Source organism: Muntiacus reevesi, chromosome 14, assembly GCF_963930625.1.
Source record: "Muntiacus reevesi chromosome 14, mMunRee1.1, whole genome shotgun sequence".
Taxonomy (NCBI): Eukaryota; Metazoa; Chordata; class Mammalia; order Artiodactyla; family Cervidae; genus Muntiacus; species Muntiacus reevesi.
This window is the reverse complement of record NC_089262.1, coordinates 35,524,062-35,545,789: the sequence shown is the minus strand read 5'-3', so window position 1 is coordinate 35,545,789 and position 21,728 is coordinate 35,524,062.

The window sequence follows — 21,728 nt, the reverse complement described above, 5'->3', positions numbered from 1 at the left end:
TGTATTTTTTCAGTTATGAAAAAGTGAACTCAGCCATTCTCTGTTTCACTGTACTCTATAGTTTCTATCTTTCTGGAAATCCAGATGAAATCGATTCTTAGAACCCTCCATTAAGTCATTTCTGTACTTTATTTGTAGGATGGTGAAATGACTGAGTCTTAGTACTGGGTTTTTTTCTTCCAGTTTCCATCTCTTGTTTTCATGGATTAATTTTCTCTTTACTAAAGAATATCTTTTAAAAAACATTTATTTATTTTAATTAGTTATTTATTAATTAAACCTTTATTTTAATTTATTTAATTTTATTTTAATTGGAGACTAATTACTTTACAATATTGTAGTGGTTTTTGCCATACGTTGACACGAATCAGCCATATCTTGAATGCACGCATGCCTCTGTACTGAGCCTGATCAGGACATAAATGTGAGAATTAACAGTGACAAGACTTGGTGTGTTTGGCTTAGCAGCACCAAGAAGTATCATGACATAGCCCTGCACCGCTCCCTCATGTCACCCGAAAGGTTGTGGCCTCTGGAAAAACGATTTTCTTTAGAACTTACAGAAGTATCATCTGGTGACTTACACAAACATTCTGGAAATTTTCTGTTTTTCATTTTATGCTATTTCTGAGATAATGTTTACAAATCTTCCAAAAGACTACTGTGTTCTAAATATAATTCTTTCAGGTGTCAAAGTTTCATTTTTTAAAAATGAAATTAATTTTTAGCTTTCGGGTGTTAGGTGACAAGATACATATTCACCAAATTCAGGATTTTATAAATGAGGGCATGCACGCTCAGTTGCTCAGTCATGTCCGACTCTTTGAGATCCTATCGATTGTAGCCTGCCAGGTTCCTCTCATTTGATTTTCCAGGAGTGGGTTGCCATTTCCTACTCCAAGGGATCTTCCTGACCCAGGGAATCGAACCCGTGTTCCTTGCCATTCCTGCATTGGCAGAAGGATTCTTTATTTCTGAGCCATGTGGGATGCCATAAATGAGGATGCTGCAGCTGCTAAGTCGCTTCAGTCGTATCCGACTCTGTACGAACCTATAGACGGCAGCCCACCAGGCTCCTCTGTCCCTGGGATTCTCCAGGCAAGAATACTGGAGTGGGCTGCCATTTCCTTCTCCCATAAATGAGGATAGTTGTTTTCAAATGTGGTCTGAGGATTTCTGGACAGGTGTGGGATGGTGAGTGGCTGACCAGAATTATTTCAAGGGAGCTGCATTTTCTTATGTGTACTCAAACTCTGTTTCTGATAGAATAAATGTATAAATGTCACACATATCAAATACACGCATGTCAAAAACATGTAGATGTTGCTGAGAGGATTAAAATGCAAGTTAGTTTAAAAAATGATTCAGTTTGTGAATGCTTCTTGTCATAATGTATTTTTCCCAATCAAAAATGATTCCATTTAAATGTGTGTTCTCAAACATTTTTGATACTAAGAATGATATTTGATACTCAGACTAGAAGCCACAGAAATGAGAAATGTTTCTTGATAGGCTCTGTTTTTTTCTGGGTGAAAAGTGCAAAGCCTGTTTTTTTCTGCACTCCTATCACATGCTTCCCATCTGCTCAGGCTCTTGGTAGTTCCTGTCTTCTGTACTTCTCCCAGTATCTTAACCTTTTTCTTTAGGTGAGGTTATGGAAATTTCACTGGATGTTTCTTGTTGTCACACAGAGGTGAGATAATTCTGTGCTGTTTTGTATCCACCACCTTTTTCTGATTGTACTAAAGATTTTCTGGATTTTTCTGGCCTCAGCTACTCACTAGTCCTATCTTCTCTGAAAATGAAGTTATGATTCTGTGAACTGTCTTTGCAGTTTGCAACTAAGAGATGATTTCTTGTGATATCACCTGGCCTGACTGCTGGAGTCCTCAGCCTTCCACTCTGCTGTGGATCCCCCCTTTCACCACCCCGAACTAGAAATGTCAAATCATCACCACTGCCTTTCCTTTTTAAAAAAAGCATCGTCTCCTTTTATTTTGGCTCTTTCTCTCGTTAAAATCCTTTCAATCTCCCATCTTAGAAAATGAAACCTTTCACAACTGGATACCCCTTAGCTGTCCCCTTACCCCTTTCATCACTGTGGCAGCATTCCTTGAAGCAGTATTCACCGTCACCCCATGCTTCGCCACCTCCCATTCCTTCCCTAACTTGAGACCATCTGGCTTCTGCCTTCATCTTTTCACCAAAACTACACAGACTTAGGTCAAAATTGAGTTCCCTATTTCAAAACTGAACAGATACTTTTAGTTCTTTTTTTAATTACCCTTTCTGCAGCCTGTGAACTACTCTTACTGGGTCATGTTGTCACATTCCTCCAAGGCTTTTCATCATTGCTTGTTTTTAACTGACTAACTGCCATGTATCCTTAGAGATTCAGGGTGACACTAACCTGGGAGGCCATACCCAACCTTCCTCTAAGCTCCAGGCTGAGTTAGGGGCTCCTAGAACATCTAGTATTTATAAAAGCATGTGCCACATCATGTTAATTCCTACTTTGGGTAAGTATTCTGTGCTCATTATATATAAATTAGAAAATCCAGTGAACATGAAAACAAGTTTCCAGTAATTTCACAAGCCAGAAAGGAGCACTACTAGAATTTTGAATTTTATCTTTCTAATGCACAGACACACATGTTGATGTGAACTGTTTTATAAAAAAACATAATCAGTCTAAACATATCTTGAGTATTTTTCCATAATTTGCACTATTGTCTTTAAGGTTTTTCTGCATTCACTTATGATGTGTCCTAATTTTTTGCTTATTTTACATAAAATTTATTTATTTGGCTGTACTGAGCCTTGTTGCAGTTCATGGGATCTTTTTTTTTTTCTTTATTTTTTTCATGGGATCTTTGATCTTCATTGTGGAAGGCTGGCTTATTTAGTTGCGACCTGCAAAATCTTCAGTTGTGGCATGTGGGATGTAGTTCACTAACCAGGGATTGAACCTGGGCCCTCTGCATTGGGAGCTTGGACTCAGCCACTGGACCACCAGGGAAGTCCCTGTATCCTAATTTATTTAAATCCAGTTTTTTTTCCATGTTTAGCTAGATTGCTTACCCTTAGTGTTAATTAACATACTGCCATAAACATCCTCATACAAACATCTTTGTAACTTGTCCTATTACAAGCTAAGGTTAAATTTCTAGAAGGGAAACTGTTGGGGCAAAGGATATTTACATTTTTATGATTTTTGATACATCTAAGTACATGAAACTCTAGAAAATATTACCTCAGTTTGTAAAAGTGATTGACCACCTACTATTATAGTTGCTGGCTGTTACTCATTCTGCTCCTTAAATTATTGGTGCATGAATGTGATGATGTAATTTTTACAGAGGTTTCCATGGGAGTCCCTGGTAATCATCTGTTGATGGGCTTAACCTATATTTATTTTTGTGAGGGATGTCTTTCTTTGTTTATCAAAGAGACATATTCATGCCTGGCTTTGGGGCAAAAAAAGCTTCCCCAAATAAGAAAATTAAGACGTTTATAAATGGACTACTTTGCAGCCATTTTAATTGTTGATGTAGATCTTTGTCTGCTTACATCCACTGTAGATGCATGGCTTCTCTTGTGACTCAGACGGTAAAGCGTCTGCCTGCAATGTGGGAGACTCGGGTTTGATTCCTGGGTCAGGAAGATCCCCTGGAGAAGGAAATGGCAACCCACTCCAATATTCTTGCCTGGAAAATTCCATGGACCAAGGAGCCTGGTAGGCTACAGTTCATGGGGTCGCAAAGAATCGGACGTGACTGAGCGCTTCCCTTCACTTCAGATGTAGGTCAGTTATTTACAATATGCTGTTGCATGCAAAGAACAGACTATAAAATAATATGTATAGTATGATAAGATTTTTGTAACACACACCTATCTGCATAAATTACATTTACAAAATTGAAATTGCGATGTCCCATGTTTCATTCTCTGTGTTAACAGAGCACCATGAGCCATTCTGTAGCGTATCAATAAGCTATTTAAATGATCCATTTTACCAGTGATATTTCCCACAACAGCCTTCCTTTTCCCTTTACTAAGACAGGGGTTATAACCCCTGTTTAGGCACAGCATTTTTTATTCAGCTTTCCTTGTGTAATTCCTCTAACCATATAATGGTAGTCATAATACCCACCTGAATTTTCCTCCAAAGAATGTTGTGAAATAATAGAAATTACTTGGTGTTCCTAGGAGGAAAATTGGTGTAGAAAGGCTGGGTGTTTTTATTTATTATTAATAACTACCCCCTGCTCTCAGGTTTTGAAATGATTCAGGACTTAATGTGACTTAGTATGTGTAATGAGAGCCTACCTGGGAGGAGGGGAAGGAATCTGTGAGACATAATACAGTATTATGAATAGTTATTTTTATCACCCTAGGAGACTAAGATTTCGTTTCTTAGCATACATCATGACTTAATGATACACTCATGTGTTCTGAACTTTTCTCTCTTCCTTTCTGGTAATTGTCCTTGTTTAAAAGAAAAAAAATGTTGTCTTCCTGAGGACCATGTTAAGAGAGAAACTTTACAAGTTTCAATTTGTGTACCTTTGTTTATCACCCTTTCATCAACATTAAAGAAAAATCCCAGACTACTTAGCAACATTCAAAGTAAAACTATTCCTTTTTTCCATTCTGTCCACAATAACATCCTTGCCTGTCCTTTGATGAAGCACCAAAATCAGAAAGAAGGTAATTCTATAGTTGATTATTAGACAAATCACTTTTCAGACAGAACTCATAATAGTTGTTTCAGATTGCTGGTACCAGGGAATATCTCTTTTTAAATTAAATGTTAAAATGAGATAAATTCTAAATTTTGTTCTGTTTTATGCCTTTTCAGTCACAGTCTTATGCATGGCCTAGAAAGGTCAAGGTAATTGTATTGAGCAGCACGATAACAATGTTGTTGTTGTTCAGTCGCTCAGTGCTGTCCACCTCTTTGCAACCCCATGGACTGCAACATGTCAGGCTTCCTTGTCCTTCACCAACTCCCAGAGCTTGCTCAAACTCATGTACATTGAGTCAGTGATGCTATTTAACCAGCTCATCTTCGGCTGCCCTCTCAGTCTTTTGCCTTCAATCTATCCCAGCATCAGGGTCTTTTCCAATGAGTCAGCTCTTCTCATCAGGTGGCCAAAGTATTCGAGCTTCAGCCTCAGCATCAGTCCTCCCATTGAATATTCAGGGTTAATTTCTTTTAGGACGACTGGTTTGATCTCCTTGCTGTCCACAGGACTCTCAAGAGTCTTCTCCAGCACCACAATTGGAAAGCATCACTTCTTTGGTGCTCAGCCTTCTTTAAGGTCCAACTCTCATATCTGTACATGACTACTGGAAAAACCAAAGCTTTTATTGTACAAACCTTTGTCAGCAAAGTGATGTCTTTGCTTTTTAAATACACTGTGTAGGTTTGTCATAGCTTTCCTTCCAAGGAGCAAGTGTCTTAATTTCATGACTGCAGTCACCATCCACACTGAGTTTGGATCCCAAGAAAATAAAATCTGTCGCTGCTTCCACTTTTCCCCTTTTATTTTCCATGAAGTGATGGGACTGGACCCCATGATCTTAGTTTTTTGAATGTTGAGTTTTAAGCCAGCTTTTTCATTCTCCTCTTTCACTTTTATCAAGAGGCTCTTTAGTTCCTCTTCACTTTCTGCCATAAGGGTGATATCATCTACATATCTGAGGCTGTTGATATTTCTCTTGGCAATCTTGATTCCAGCCTGTGATTCATCCAGCCTCTCATTTCACATGATGTACTCTGCATATAAGTTAAATAAGCAGGGTGCCAACATACAGCCTTGTCTTACTCTCTTCCCAATTTTGAATCTGTCTGTTCTATGTCTAGTTCTAACTGTTATTTTTTAACCTGCATACAGATTCCTCAGGAGACAGCTAAGGTGGTCTGATATTCCCATTTCTTTAAGAATTTTCCACAATGTGTTGTGATCCACACAGTCAAAGGCTCTAGTGTAGTCAGTGCAGCAAAAGTAGATGTGTTTCTGGAACTTTCTTGCTTCCTCTATGATCCAACAAGTGTTGGCAATTGGATCTCTGGTTCCTCTGCCTTTTCTAAATCCAGTTTGTCTATCTGGAAGTTTTTGGTTCACACACTACTGAAGCCTATCTTGAAGGATTTTGAGCATAACCTTACTAGCATGCAAAAATGAGTGCAATTGTGTGGTAGTTTGAACAATTTTTGGCATTGCCCTTCTTTGGGATTGGAATGAAAACTGATCTTTTCCAGTCCTGTGGCCACTGTTGAGTCTTCCAAATTCACTGACGTATTGAGTACAGCACTTTAACAGTGTCTTCTTATTTTAGAATTTTAAATAGCTCAGTTGGAATTCCATCACCTCCACTAGCTTTGTATTGGGAGCTTATGGTGTTCCTCTCACTCCCCACCCCAAACTGTTCAATACGTTTTACATGTGCTACCTCATTTATTCTTCTTGCTTATATTCACTATTTGGTACTGTTATTTAACAATTTTATGGATTTTTTTTTTTTAGCTTCCTCACATGGCCCATACTTCTTGGCATTTGTACTAAGTTATAAGTACATTATCAAACACATGGTAGTGGAGAACGAAAATAGCGGCAGAAGCAGAAGTGAAAGCGGTCGAGTTAGAGGGAAGGCAATGGCAGAAGTGGGCATTGGCAACACCCGATCCAGCCTGAGTGGAGGGGCACAGCCGTGGTTGTGCAGAGCAGGGCAGTTTCAGCTCTGAGAGGGGGCTCCCTGAGAGGAGCTCTCGGACAATGTGAGTACACTGGGACTTCCGAGGGGTGAACTGAGACATTGGTCACCTTACTTAAAAGAAGGCAGAGCAGTCAGCCACTGACGTGTGACTTATTGGGAAGTTTCACTACTTTTTGTCTGCCCTGGAATGGGATTATCTCCATTTAAAAATTCATTCCTAGTGATATTTCTGAGCTTAGCCTCCTAATCCCTACATGAGTACCCTGTATTTCTTCCTTCCTTCCTTCCTCCCTCCACCTTTTTCCTGCTGTCTTTCTTCCTTCCTTCTTTATTTCTTTTAGTGGCTTGATACAGTGTAATCTGACTACCTTAATTAAGCCCAAAAGAAATTTATAAAAACCATCCGCAGGACCCAAGCAACACGGCTTTGCTTCAGGAACAAGGCCTCAGACGCTGTCACAATTCCCTGTCCCCAACCCTTGCTCCTCTCTGCACATCTACCTTATCCTTTTCACTGCTTTCTTAAATCACTGCTTCTGCTTTCCAGTGAAAGGAGAGAGCATAGCTGTTAATAGTTCATAAGCCTTCCATCTAACAGTTACAGCTGCCACAGAAAGACTGACCACTCCTGGTGCCTCATGTCTTGAAATCCTAAGATTGATGAGCTGGGTTGAGAAGCACACCCCGCATCAATCAGCTGTGGTCACGGGGAAGGTTATGGCAGGAGACAGCTGACTTGGTTGCCGTATCATTGTGTTCTGGGTAAAAGGAAGTTCTGGATCTTCTGTATTGTTCTCAGAAGCAGAAGAATGCTAGGAGGACAAAAATAATAGATGTCTGAGACATACCCTTTGGAGAGATACCACAGCTAAAAAAAGCTATGTGCTAAAGCCTTTAGGGAGAAGTTCCCATGGGTGAAGTAGATAATTTGTGAGATGCTTTCTCACTATAAGGTTCTAAGATCAGTATTTTACTGATAGAATAAGTAAGAATAAGTAATAAGTAATAAGGTAGAATAAGACCCTGAAGAGGGGCTTCCCTGGTGGTTCCATGGTAAAAAGTCTGCCTGCCAATGCAGGGGACATGGGTTCCTTGATCCAGGGGGAATCCCAAATGCTGCTGAGTGGCTGGGCCCTTGCACCACAGCCTGTGTGTTGGAGCCTGGGAGACACAACTACTGAAGCCCATGCACCCTGGAGCCTGTGTGCCAGCAACAAGAGAAGCCACCGCAATGAGAAGCCCATGCACCGCAACAAAGGGTAGCCCCCCACCACCCTCTGCTCACCACAGCTAGAGAAAATCCCATACAGCAACGAGGACCCAGCATAGCCAATAAGTTAAAACAAAATAAGATTTTCAAAAAAACCCTAAAGGAAAAAATTATAGGAAAGACTTGGTCTGGCAGGAAAGCACATGATTATTTGGGAGGTGGAAAGCTCAAGTTAAACTCTCCCTAGGCCATTAACCAGTCAATATTAGTCCCTTTCCTGATGTAAAGCAGCTATCTTTCCTCTACCTCTTTATTATCTCTCCCTCATGACACCTTAAGAGAGGAATAGTCTTCTAAGATGTGCTGTGTAATCTGCCCCTTTTAAAATCAATTAAAAAAAAATAACAATAACCACAACTGTCATTTATGGAGCACTTATTAGCTGCCAGTTACTGTGTTATTTTATGTAATTCTCAAAACTTTTCCATCTTCCCTATTTTCCTATACCTGTTTTTTAGATGAAGAAAGTGTATAGGTTAAAATTTGCCTGAAGTTCCATAGATAGTAAATGTTAGAACTAGGATTAGAACCAGCTCAGAGTGTCTCCAAAGGGAAAGGCCACATTACACCCTGATATCATTCTGTATGGCATATGGTGAAAAGCGAGATAAATTCTGTGACTTATGGGAATAATAAAATATAAGGAACTCCAAGTGAGTATTAACAACAGGAGCCAAAAATAAATAAAAGTTGCCCTTATTTTTAAAATTGGCTTATAATTTGATTCTGTTTTTATTTGCTAAAAAATGAGTAAGCCAAGTCTTGGAACTCTTTACTTTTCTGAAATTTTCACTGGATCATCAGTTAAACAAATACAATTTCAATTCACTCAACACTCACAGAACACCTGCTAAGTGATGAGTGCCAGTGTATTAAGTTGGGTAATCAATGTTTACTTTTATGAACAAATCATAGTCACATAAAAGTGAGTGCTGTTTTACTAGGGAGGGTTCCTTAGAAATCACTTAGGCCATTGGTTGTCACTGTGGGTTCTGCTGAGTTTTAGGTTCTGCCAAGGTTTATTTTCAGCCATCTTGGGAACAGGGAAGAAATGGAGGGAATCAAAGGGGAGACTGGATAAGATAATTCTGTTTCGATCTTGTCCACTTCAACCAGAACAGCTCTAAACTCTAATTTATTGACCCTTTTGAAGTTTGTTCCTTTTACTAATGAAGAAACTCAGGGACAGCAAGTGTCTGAGGTTGACAACATGGTGGGTTAAGAAAGCACAAAAATAGGATCCTTCCATTTGCCATACCAATGAGCTGCAGAGTATTCTTCATGCTTTTCATATCACTTTAAGGAGTTTAGCTTTCACTGTAATTCTGAGATTCTCAGCCAAGCCAGACACATTGCACTCAGATGTCCATGTTATAGGCACTGACTAATGGCAAATGTGGTGACTTTGGGGGTTATTAAGAAATTGCAGTCATTGAATATGATGTAAGTTGCTTTGACCTTTATTGACCTCATTGCCAGATCTTAACAGACACCTCTGGGCCTGTCACCCATGTCTCCAGCTGAAGTCCTGAATTTATAGTAAAAAAATTTCAAGGTTGCATTCTCAGCGATAGACTAAAAATTATCACACAACTGCAGTTCCATGTCCCCTTAACCAGCATTCTGACACAGGAGGAAATTTCAGGTTGAGAAAATCATTCTATTAATCCCAGCTATTTGTGCTCTAACACTATAATTCTGTAGTCTTTTGTGGACTTTATGTTAATGAAAAGATACACCTCACTCTGTGTTTGTAGCATTCCAGTTCATGTTGCTCTTATCTATTAAGATAATTAGAGGACATGGAAATTCAAGTATTTTATATCAAGTCAAAGGCTCTAGCTGTTTAGCCAGGACTCTGAAAATTATATTAAATTATTAAAGAGAATGTCTAAAATTTATTCTAGTTAAGTTTTAGGGCCAGAGACATGGACTTTTCTGCTGTTGGACTGGAGGATGGAGGCAAGGAGGCAGACTTGGACTTTATGATTGGGAGGCCTCAACTGAAGTGGAAAAAAGAGGGGAAGCAAGTAAATTCAATTAGGAACTGGTAGGAGCAGGTCAAATCCACAGCTGGAAGAGATCAGCTAGCAGCTGCAGCCTGATCATCATGGTGACTCTAATCCAGACAAGAAAAATAGACTGTGGGAGGCAATCCACTTGCAATTTCCTTGTACCAGTATTAAAACAATGTTAGGGCTTACTGATTTTTTTTTTTTTAATGAAGGAGAAAAAGTTCACCAAAGATATATCATGATGGTTTTTTTTTTCCTTATAGAAGCAATAAATAGTAAAAATGACTTTCATTAATTAAAAAAAATGCCTGTTTCTAGATATTTAGGTAGTTTCCTTTTATAATGTTTCTATGAAAAACAATGCTGTAACAGACATTTTTTTGGGGGGGCTTATTTCTTTTTCACTTTAAAAATTTTTTTGTTTTTGTTTTGAAAGTATGGAGAAGACTCTTGAGAGTTCGTTGGAATGCAAAGAGATCAAACCAGTCAATCCTAAAGGAAATCAGTCCTAAACATTCATTGGAAGGACTGACACTGGAGCTGAAATTCCTGTACTTTGGCCACCTGATGCGAAGAACTGACACACTGGAAGATACCTTGATGCTGGGAAAGATCAAAGGCAGGAGGAGAAAGGGAAGACGGAGGATGAGATGAGATGGCTGGATGACATCACCGACTCAATGGACATGAGTTTGAGCAAGCTCCGGGAGTTGATGATGGACAGAGAAGCCTGGTGGGCTGCAGTCCATGGGGTCGCAAAGATTCGGACACAACTGAGCAACTGAACTGAGCTTTTATATATGTGAATGTATGGGCTTCCCAGGTGGCTCTAGTGGTAAAGAACCAGCCTGGTAAAGCAAGAGATGAAAGAGAAGAGGGTTTGATCCCTGGGTTGGAAGATACCCTGGAGGAGGGCATGGCAACCCACTCCAGTATTCTTGCCTGGAGAATCCCATGTACAGAGGAACCTGGTGGGCTATGGTCCATGGGGTCACAAAGAATTGGACACAACTGAAGTGACATAGCATGCGGCACGTCACTGCTTGCTAAATGTTTGAACACTTATATGTGTGTTTGAACACCTCTGTTTGTATTTTTGTTGTTGTTGTTGGCCCCATCATGGGGCATGCGAGATCTTAGTTCCCTGACCAGGGGTCCAACCTATGCTCCATGCAGTGGAAGTGCAGAGTTTTAACCACTGGACCACCAGGGAATTCACTGGGCTTATTTCTTATTAGACACATCTTAATTTTTTCCTTAGAACAAAAACCTAGAATTTAAATTTCTGAGGTGAAGGCTGTATATATAATTAAGGTTTTGATATGTAATCAAATGATTTCTTTCAAAATTCTTTTGCAAGAATCAATTGTTTTTCCTATGAATTTTTTACCATTCATTGGGGATTCATAAAAATTAAGGATGCACTGTTGCTTCAGAGGCTCCTGAAGTTAGATGGAACTCTCTGGAGCCAAATGGATCATTCCTACTGTTAGATTTTGTGACCACGCAGCCCTCTGTTGTGCCCTGTCTGCCTTATTAATACCCAAGGTCCCCATTAAGTGAACTCTTGAGCCACATTGGGACTATCAAATTCTTTCTCTTGAGAATTTGAACCAAAGAGGCAAGATGTCAAGACACTTTGAGAATGTAGCTAAACATATTAAATCTAGAGCTCTAAGGTCTAGCAGAGTTGGGGCAAAGGGTGGGCATGTGGGAAACTACAGAGAAAATGAAACAGAAAAGCTTTATTGTAGAGGGGATGCAGAGAAATAAATGGACCCTGAATATCAGATATCACATAGCCTAAGATTTCAATGCTGCAGTCCCTGTGGTTCCATCAGCGTATTGTGTAGTTTGTTTTGTAAAACCTTCCTGTGCTTTCTGAAATATCATCTATGTTGACCTCCGTTCAAAATACCAGACTCCAGGTAAAATGCAAAGCATTTACTTCAGATATATCAGTCATTTATTTGTGCGGCAGATCTTAGCATACACAGGGTATATAGGCCTCCAAACATGCTAAGTCACTTCGTGTCCGACTCTGTGTGACCCTATGGACTGTAGCTGGCCAGGATCCTCTGTCCATGGGATGGATTCTCCAGGCAATAATACTTGAGTTGATTGCCATTCCATTCTCCAAAGGTGAATAAAATCAAAATTTTCAAAATATAGGTTAGTACATTACTGACAAAAATTATTTTTTAGACTTTTCATTTACATAGAAAATCAGTAGACAAGACTTGTTCTAAACCGTTTGAACATATAGTCTTTCATTCATCCGATTTGGCTGATTTAACTAGTACAATGTAAAGTTCTAGTAAAGTCCTCAAACTTCACACACATCAAAGTTATTTGGGGGCTTGTTACAACACAGAGAACCTCTTGTTTAGTAGTTCTGGTGTTGGAACCGAAAATTTCTATTTCTTACAAGTTCTCAGGTAATGCTGAAGCTTCTGCCTTTGGGTTCACCCTTTGAGAACCATCAAGATAGGAAGAATGTGGGAAGATCCCTCAGAGAAGAAAATGATAGAATTTCTCATGTTTTTGCTTGTTACTCCTAGAAAGGTCTTGGCATTAACTCTTTCCTTATCCTCCTCTTCCCTCTTCTTCACTATATACCCAAACTCTATCCCTTGTAAGTTCTTTCTCTTGGCTGCCCAGTTAACTGCCATCATCCCAAGGGCAGGAACTAGGATATTTTATCTGTATCTTCACTCGCTAGTACCATGCCTAGATCTGGCAGGCATGAAATACAAATGTGTTGAATGAATAAAAGAATGAATGAAAATCCCTTTCTTTTCTTACTGACTTTTTAGGTTCTTGAAAGAGTTGTCTGCAGTGGATTTGATCCCTTTATTTCTCTCTGGTAAAATTGGGAGGCTGTAGCTTACCTCTTTCTGGACTTTTCTTGTCGGAATATAAATGGCTGTCAGGATGGAGTAAGGAAGAGCAGGTGTGTGTATGCACATGCCTGTGTGTGCTTTGTTTTCTGTATATTTCCTTCTTTGGTATTCTTCATGTGATATAGCAACTGTGCAAGTTGGTGGATTTGCCTACCTCCTTCAGATCATGTGCCTCTTTGAAGAATGTCTAGTTCATAGAAAGTTTTATTTCACCCTTTGTGGCTTACAACTCTTGGTTTTGCTTGAGTACCAATGCATAAACCAAAAAACTAGATGGTCATCCAGTCATTTACTTTCTAGTGACTCAAAAGGCATCTTGATTTAGCACACCAAGTGTTAGACTAGGGATTAGTAAGCTGAGCCAGGGTTCTAGTCTTAACTTAAGCTTTCTTATTTGCATGCCCTTAGCTGGGTATCTTAAATTGATTGTACAAAGAAAGCTTTAATACAGGGACTTTCCTGGCAGTCCAGTGGTTGGGGCTCCAGGCTTCCACTCCAGGGCATGTGGGTTCAATCCCTGGTTGGGGAACTAAGCTCCCACATACCACATAGCCAAACAAAAGTTAATGTAAATGATTTGAATATGCTTTCCAAATCTTAAGTATTTGTGAGATTGAAAGGAGTATGTTGTTAAGAGTATGATATAATTTAGGCATATGTTTATAATGTTCATTTTCATACTCAAGTTTGGCTCATGTGTTCTTGTAGGTAACAAAAAGGTTGTTTGCTGAAATAAAACTATTCCAAAGGACTATAAATGATGTTGTGTAACAGCAGCTTGCACTGTGTTTTTGGATCTTCTAGGAGTGAATGCAAAAGAGTATTTAAGGAGAAGGAGTCAGTCAGAAGAGATCTTTTGCATTTATTCCCACAAAGAGGGAGCTAGAGTTTTTGCCCAGGCCTAAGCAATTTTTCAGTGAGTAGGAATCAGTCCTGTCAATACATTCTCTCCTCTGAATGTTTATCGTTTGTTCTGTATCTTGTCTCTATGGAACTTTCTGAGCTAAGAGATTATATATTTGACTCCTGAAGAAGATAATGTGATCTCAGAAATATGCTTTTTGGCATCCAAAGAAAGTCCAGATTTAAAATATCAGCATGGTTATTTGCTAACATCTTCCAAGCATCCAGCTGTTATCATCACAAAATGTTAATGTCTCGGTCTTGGGAAGTATAGTTTACATCAGTGTCACAATGGCAGAAGAGTTGGTAAGAGTGTGTTTTTTGCATGTTTGACTTGTTAAAGAAAAACAGTTTTGGGGAAATGATGGTGAGGGCGGAGAAACATATTTTCATGGTGATGAAGCCACAGCAAATTTCCAGAGGAAGAAAAGCTGTCATTTACTTGACCTTTTAAGATTCTGCATGAAGTTACCTAACTCATGGGAATTAGGTCTGATTTTAAAAACTGGGGTAGTATACCATAGATACTGTCTTTCATCAGAACTGTGTTTAAGGTGATCCTTAAACAAACTACTTGGTGTATGTAAGACAAAGTGAGATATTTACTCACTTTCATTTTCAGTTTTCTGATAGTCTTTACCTTAAAAAAAAAAAAAAAGACAAAAACAAAAACTTTAACCAACTGGATTGAATGTACTTTAGATGGTCATATTTTTTAGATGGTCATGTTTCTTTTTTCGCAGCAGGAAGTTACTTTTGACTTCCTGGGTTCCTTTGAAAAAACTTGATCAAAGTAAAATATACACATATCAGAAGAGGATACATAACATCAGTACAAAATTCATTAGGTTTTCAGATACTGAGCATACCTTTCCAACCAGCTCTTGGATCAAAAGCAAAACACAACCAGCACCACTGAAACCCCTTTATGTTCTGTTCTTAGTCCCTAATTCCTCTTCCCACTAACAACATATTAATAGACTACTTTTGTCTGTTTCTTATACTTTCAATCATATTTTGGTCATATTAGAGACATTATGCGCTATGTGCTCTTTTGTATCAGGCTTCGTTCATTCAACATTATGTTAATGAGAGTCTTCATGTTGCATATAGTTGCTGTTCATTCTCATTTGTGAATAATGTGTAAATATATGTCTTTTACTTATCAGGAGTACTGTTGATAGAATTTAGGTATTTCTGTTTTTCTGGCCATTTTGAATAATTTGTCTACAAATGTGTTAGGACATGTCTTTGGTGACTAGATATGTGTGTATTTGAATTCAATGTATACTTAGGTGTGGAATTGCTAGGCCATATGATATGCTTAAATTCATCTTTCTTAGATATTAATACTACCAAATAGTTTTCTAAAGTTGTTATACAGTTTACTATCTCATTCTAGGGTTCTTTTGATTGGTATTAAAGAGATTCAAAGGAAAAGGATGGTTCAGCAAAGGGCCTTGATAGTAAACCAGATTGTGGCAAAGGGTAAAACCCTGATGAAGCACCTTTCATCCCCACAGCTCTGATCTCTTCCCAACTCTTATTTCATAAAATCCTTAGTTCCTGTGCCTCTTTTGTTTAGTTGAAGGTAGAAACTTGGGTGAATTTGCTGTGAGATTTCTTGTAAGAAATTAAATGATTTAAAATAATTGTTACGCAGTCTTTACTAATGAAAACTTTAAAAAAATGGGTCTCTAGAGGAGATGATCGCTCTCTAAATAGTATCAAGAAAATGTTAAAATCCATTTTTTTTCTTGGCGGTCTATATTCAATTTACAACCAGCATTCCATTAAACTAAGAAAGACAAAGTGAAATGATAGAGTGTTTGAAGAGTTCTTATTTGAAGAAAAAAATGCATTTCAGTGGGAGAAACAGCATCACACCTATGAATGTATTGACATATGTGAGCATGATAAGTCATTTCAGTTATGTCCGACTCTTTGTCACCCAATAGACTGTAGCCCACCAGGCTCCTCTGTCCATGGGATTCTCCAGGTAAGAATACTGGAGTGGGTTGCTGTGCCCTCCTCCAGGGTATCTTCCAACCCAGGGATCAAACCCTCTCCTCTGTCTCTTGCACTGGCAGGCAGGTTCTTTACCACTAGCATCACTTGGGAAGTCCCCATACTGACATACTTGTCTGAAAAAATCTCTAAAGAAACTAGAATGAGTTTGAATATTTCCTCACAAACACGTCCATCCAATTTTCTTTGTACAACTTTCTCAGAGAGATCTGAGCAGTCCAAATAACTCAACTAAATATTATCCATTCTCAGGATATAAACATTATCATTATTAATGGGCAATTTAGTGCTTGTTTCGTGGGTGGCACTAGTAGTGAAGAACCCTCCTGCAGGAGACATAAGAGACCCGGGTTCAATCCCTGGGTTGGGAAGATTCCCTGGAGGAGGGCATGGAGAATCCCATGGACAGAGGAGCCTCATGGTCTATAGTCCATAGGCTTATATGCATGCATAGTCTACATATTAATTTTAGGGACTAGAGTAGTCCTGTGTGTTAAATATGTACCAGTCCTTTGGTGATCTACAGTATTTGATCATATTTACTTTTTGATTTAAAAGATGATTTTATTATATCTAAGAGTCCCAGGATATATACCTTCAGGTTTATTTTTCTTGTCTATTACTGTGGGCATGTTTGTAACTGATTTTGTACAAGTTTCTTGGTTCAGAATGCAGTTCAGTTCAGTTCAGTCACTCAGTCATGTCTGACTCTTTGTGACCCCGTGAACTGCAGCCTCCCTGACCATCACCAACTCCCAGAGTTTACCCAAACTCATGTCCATTGAGTCAGTAATGACATCCAACCATCTCATCCTCTGTCATCCCCTTCTCCTCATGCCCTCAATCTTTCCCAGCATCAGGGTCTTTTCAAATGAGTCAGCTCTTTGCATCAGGTGGCCAAAGTATTGGAGTTTCAACTTCAACATCAGTCCTTCCAATGAACACCCAGGACTGATCTCCTTCAGGATGGACTGGTTGGACTCCTTGCAGTCTAAGGGACTCTCAAGAGTCTTCTCCAACACCACAGTTCAAAAGCATCAATTCTTCGGCACTCAGCCCCCTTCACCGTCCAACTCTCACATCCATACATGACCACTGGAAAAACCATAGCCTTGACTAGACAGACCTTTGTTGGCAAAGTAATGTCTCTGCTTTTTAATGTGCTGTCTAGGTTGGTCATAACTTTCCTTCCAAGGAGAAAGCATCTTTTAATTTCATGGCTGCAATCACCATCTGCAGTGATTTGGAGTCCCCCAAAATAAAGTCTGCCACTCTGTCCACTGTTTCCCCATCTATTTGTCATGAAGTGATGGGACCAGATGCCATGATCTTAGCTTTCTGAATGTTGAGTTTTAAGCCAACTTTTTGACTCTCCTCTTTCACTTTCATCGAGAAGCTCTTTAATTCTTCTTCACTTTCTGCCATAAGGGTGGTGTCATCTGCATATCTGAGGTTATTGATATTTCTCCCAGCAATCTTGATTCTAGCTTGTGCTTCATCCAGCCCAGTGTTTCTCATGATGTACTCTGCATAGAAGTTAAATAAGCAGGGTGACAATATACAGCCTTGACGTACTCCTTCTCCTATTTGGAACCAGTCTGTTGTTCCATGTCCAGTTCTAAATGTTGCCTCCTGATCTACATACAGATTTCTCAAGAGACAGTCAGGTGGTCTGATATTCCTATCTCTTTCAGAATTTTCCACAGTTTATTGTGATCCACACAGCCAAAGGCTTTGGCTTAGTCAGTAAAGCAGAAATAGATGTTTTACTGGAATTCTCTTGCATTTTTGATGATCCAGCAGATGATGGCAATTTGATCTCTGATTCCTCTGCCTTTTCTAAAATCAGCTTGAACATCTGGAAGTTCACAGTTCATGTATTGCTAAAGCCTGGCTTGGAGAATTTTGAGCATTACTTTACTAGTGTGTGAGATGAGTGCAATTGTGCGATAGTTTGAGCATTCTTTGGTATTGCCTTTCTTAGAGGAGATACCCCACATCCAAGGTAAGAGGAACCCCAGTAAGATGGTAGGCGCTGAGAGAGGGCATCACAGGGTAAACAGACTGAAACCACAGTCACAGAAAACTAGCCAATCTGATCACATGGACCACAGCCTTGTCTAACTCAGTGAAACTAAGCCATGCCATGTGGGGCCACCCGAGACGGACCGGTCATGGTGAAGAGGTCTGATAGAATGTGGTCCACTGGAGAAGGAAATGGCAAACCACTTTGGTATTCTTGCCTTGAGAACCCTTTGAACAGTATGAAAAGGCAAAAAGATAGTACACTGAAAGATGAACTCCTCAGGTTGGTAGGTGCCCAATATGCTACTGGAGATCAGTGGAGAAATAACTCCAGAAAGAATGAAAGGATGAAGCCAAAGTAAAAACAACACTCAGTTGTGGGTGTGACTGGTGATAGAAGCAAGGTCCGAAGCTGTAAAGAGCAATATTACCTAGGAACCTGGAATGTTAGGTCCGTGAATCAAGGCAAATTGGAAGTGGTCAAACAGGAGATGGCAAGAGTGAATGTCAACATTCTAGGAATCAGAATACAACATGTAGTTAAATAAGCTTCTTTTGGGAAATTAATCATAGATTCCAGGACTATCTTATGAATGAATATGGTTGTATAATATGACTGTACACACACACACACGTGTATCAAGCCTTATCGGCATTCTAGTGTGGCTCAAGGGACCCTGAGTTCTCTGCTCCGATTTTGTTCCATAGGCAATGGGGAGCCAATTACATTTTTTCATAGAGGAGAGAGATCGAAGTGCTTTAGGAGGGTGATTCTGGGAGAAACCAGAAGCAGAAGATTTAGAAGCCCAGACTGGTTCATGTATCAGAACTCTTAATTATCTTTGCACAAAATTATGAACCACTGTTATATTAAGTTGAAAACAACTAAAAATATAATATTGTGCTCCAAATACCATCTTATATCATCACATACAAGCTGCAGATGTGTTAAATTTCTAATAAAAATTTTGAAGCAAGCACATTCCATGGAGAAAAGACAATCTGTTAATTGTCTAACCTGAAAATTTTAAGAGAAAATCACTAAGATGTGAGTTAAACAGAAATCTGAGGGTGTCTCTTGGACAGTGTTCTACAGAAGGGAGCCTTGAGAACTATTTACTCTACTGCTTCTTTTGACAATGAGGGCTTGAATAAGAGGAAATAGGATCAAGAAAATAGGGAATATTGTGAAGGAGTTGACCAATGATTGATGGTGGATGATGAGAGGCAAAGAAGGGCTAAAATGTTAATAACATTCTGTTCTGTGGAAACACATTTTAAGGAAATTAAAGCTTCCATTCTGATTCAAAACTAGTGGTAGATTTTTCATGTTTGGTAATCTTCCTTTTAACATTTCTTTCTTTAAAAAGCACATGTATATTCACAGTCAGGAATAGATAGGGAAAGCACTGGGAAATCACATGTGTCTTATCTATCAATATTCATGCTGCATTGCTACTGTTCAGAATCATGGAAGCATGTAGACTAGGCTTTTGAAAAAACCAGCCTCTTCTCTTAAGACAAAATGTTCTGTAAAGTGTAAGCACTACACTCCTGCATGGTATTAATAAATGGGCTCTTGATTGTGTCATGTACTTCTATTCTAGCGAGGCAACCAGAGATACACAGCAGAGCGGAAAATCCCAGGTGGTTTATGGTTAATGACATAGGAGATCAGCAACACTGAGTAATGTGGTATTCAAAGAATGACACAGCGTAACTTTTGTTAAGCCACTGCACAGATGACTTCTTTGGATGAGCAGTTCTGCATTGGCCTTAATTATAGTTTTGTACAGGGGCTTCCCTGGGGGTCCAGTGGTTAGGACTCCTCTGCACTTTCACTGCCGAGGACACAGGTTTGATTCCTGGTCGAGGAACTAAGCCCTGGAGAAGGAAATGGCAACCCACTTCAGTATTCTTGCCTGGAGAAGCCCATGGACAGAGGAGCCTGGTGGGCCACAGTCCATAGAGTTGCAAAGAGTCGGACACGACGTAAGCGACTGAGCATGCACACATGCACGGGGAACTAAGGCCCCACAAGCTGGATAGCATGGCCACAGATTTTTTAAAAAGTGCAAAAAGTGTAACAATTGTGTATGAAACACAAGAAAGAACCCAAGAGAAAGTTCTTGACCAGCTTGCTTGACCCCAAAGTCAGCTTGGGAGGGATTTCCCTGGTAGCTCAGGTGGTAAAAAGTGCCTGCCATGCAGAAGACCTGGGTTCAATCCCTGGGTCAGGAAGATCCCCTGGAGAAGGAAATAGCAACCCACTCCAGTGTTCTTGTCTGGAAAATCCCATGGATGGAGGAGCCTGGCAGGCTACAGTCGATGGGGTTGCAAAGAGACACAACTGAGTGACTAACACTTTACCTTATTTTAAAGCCAGCTTAAGGGAAGTGTGAAGTTAACTGTCTTGTAGTATTTGGGAACAAGAAGAAAGTAACCACATAATTTTGGCTCAGAACCTTGAGCTGTAATTTTGTGCACCAGGTAGATATTTGAATAAACACTGTGGAAAGCTGTGGAATCTGTGACAAGATATCACAGAGGCTGTGGTCTCAGTTTCACAAAGGACTGTCCTCTAAAGTAAATCCTTGCTCTTGCTTCCCTTCTAATCTAACAGTCTTATGGTTCAACAATTATTATAACACAACCTTTAACGCAACTATTAAACCTCATCCCCTGACTTTTTTTTTTGTGGCTGCACCACAAGACTTGTGGGATCTTAGTTCCCCAACCAGGGGCAAAGCCCACATCCAAGACAGTGAAAGTGTGAAGTCCTAACCACTGGACCATCAGGGAATTCCCCATCTCCTGGCTTTTAAGGGGTTCCTTTGTTTATCCTAAATTCTCTCACCACTTAGCATGTAAACATTTGTGGGTATAAATAAGATGCTAGTTATTAAAATGCATTGACAATAAGAATCCTGTATATAAGGGAGATGCTATCTTTTTCATGGAAAGTCATTTTATTTTAAATATAGTAGTGTGTACATGTCAGTCCCAAACAAGAGAGACACTATTATGTGAAATGTTTTCATCTCTTGAAACATTGAGGACACCAAGAACTGCTTTTAATTCACCTCAGTAGGCTGTAAACAGAAGAGACACTCACATGAGATATTAGAAGGGGCCGAGCTGTGTGAGGAATTACCGACTGGGGCCAGTTTGCTTTGTTGTGAGTCTCCTCCAGCCAGTCTCAACTAGGTTCCGACACAGTTCAAAACTACAGAAAATGACGGTGAAAGTAAGTGAAATAAATGGACTCTTGTTCACTTTTTGAAAAGTAAATTTAAGATCACGTATGTGAAGTGTGGTAATAGAGTCAAGGTGCTGCCTCATAACACACAATTCTGGGGGAAACTATATCTAGAATTGAATATTTAAAACAAATTTTTGTTTTAATTGTAGCATAGTTGGTTAACAGTATTGTGTAGTTTTAGGTGTAAAGCAAAGTAATTCAGTTATACATATGTATACATTTATTCTTTTTCAAAATTTTTCCCACTTATATTATTATAGAATATTGAGATGTGTTCCCTCTGCTATACGGTAAGTCCTTGTTGGTTATCCATTTTAAACATAGAAGTGTGTACATGTCAGTCCCAAACTTCCAATCTATTCCTCCCCTCCCACCTTCCTCCCTGCTCCCCTGGTAACCATAAATTCATTCTCTGTGAGTCCATTTCTGTTTTGTAAATAAATTCATTTGTATCATTCTTTTTTAGATTCCACATATAAGTGATATCATATATTTGCCTTTGTCTAACTTACTTCACTTAGTATGATAATATGAGTCCATTCATGTTGTTGCAAATGGCATTATTTCATAGAATTTTTATCTTGACACTTTATAAACTT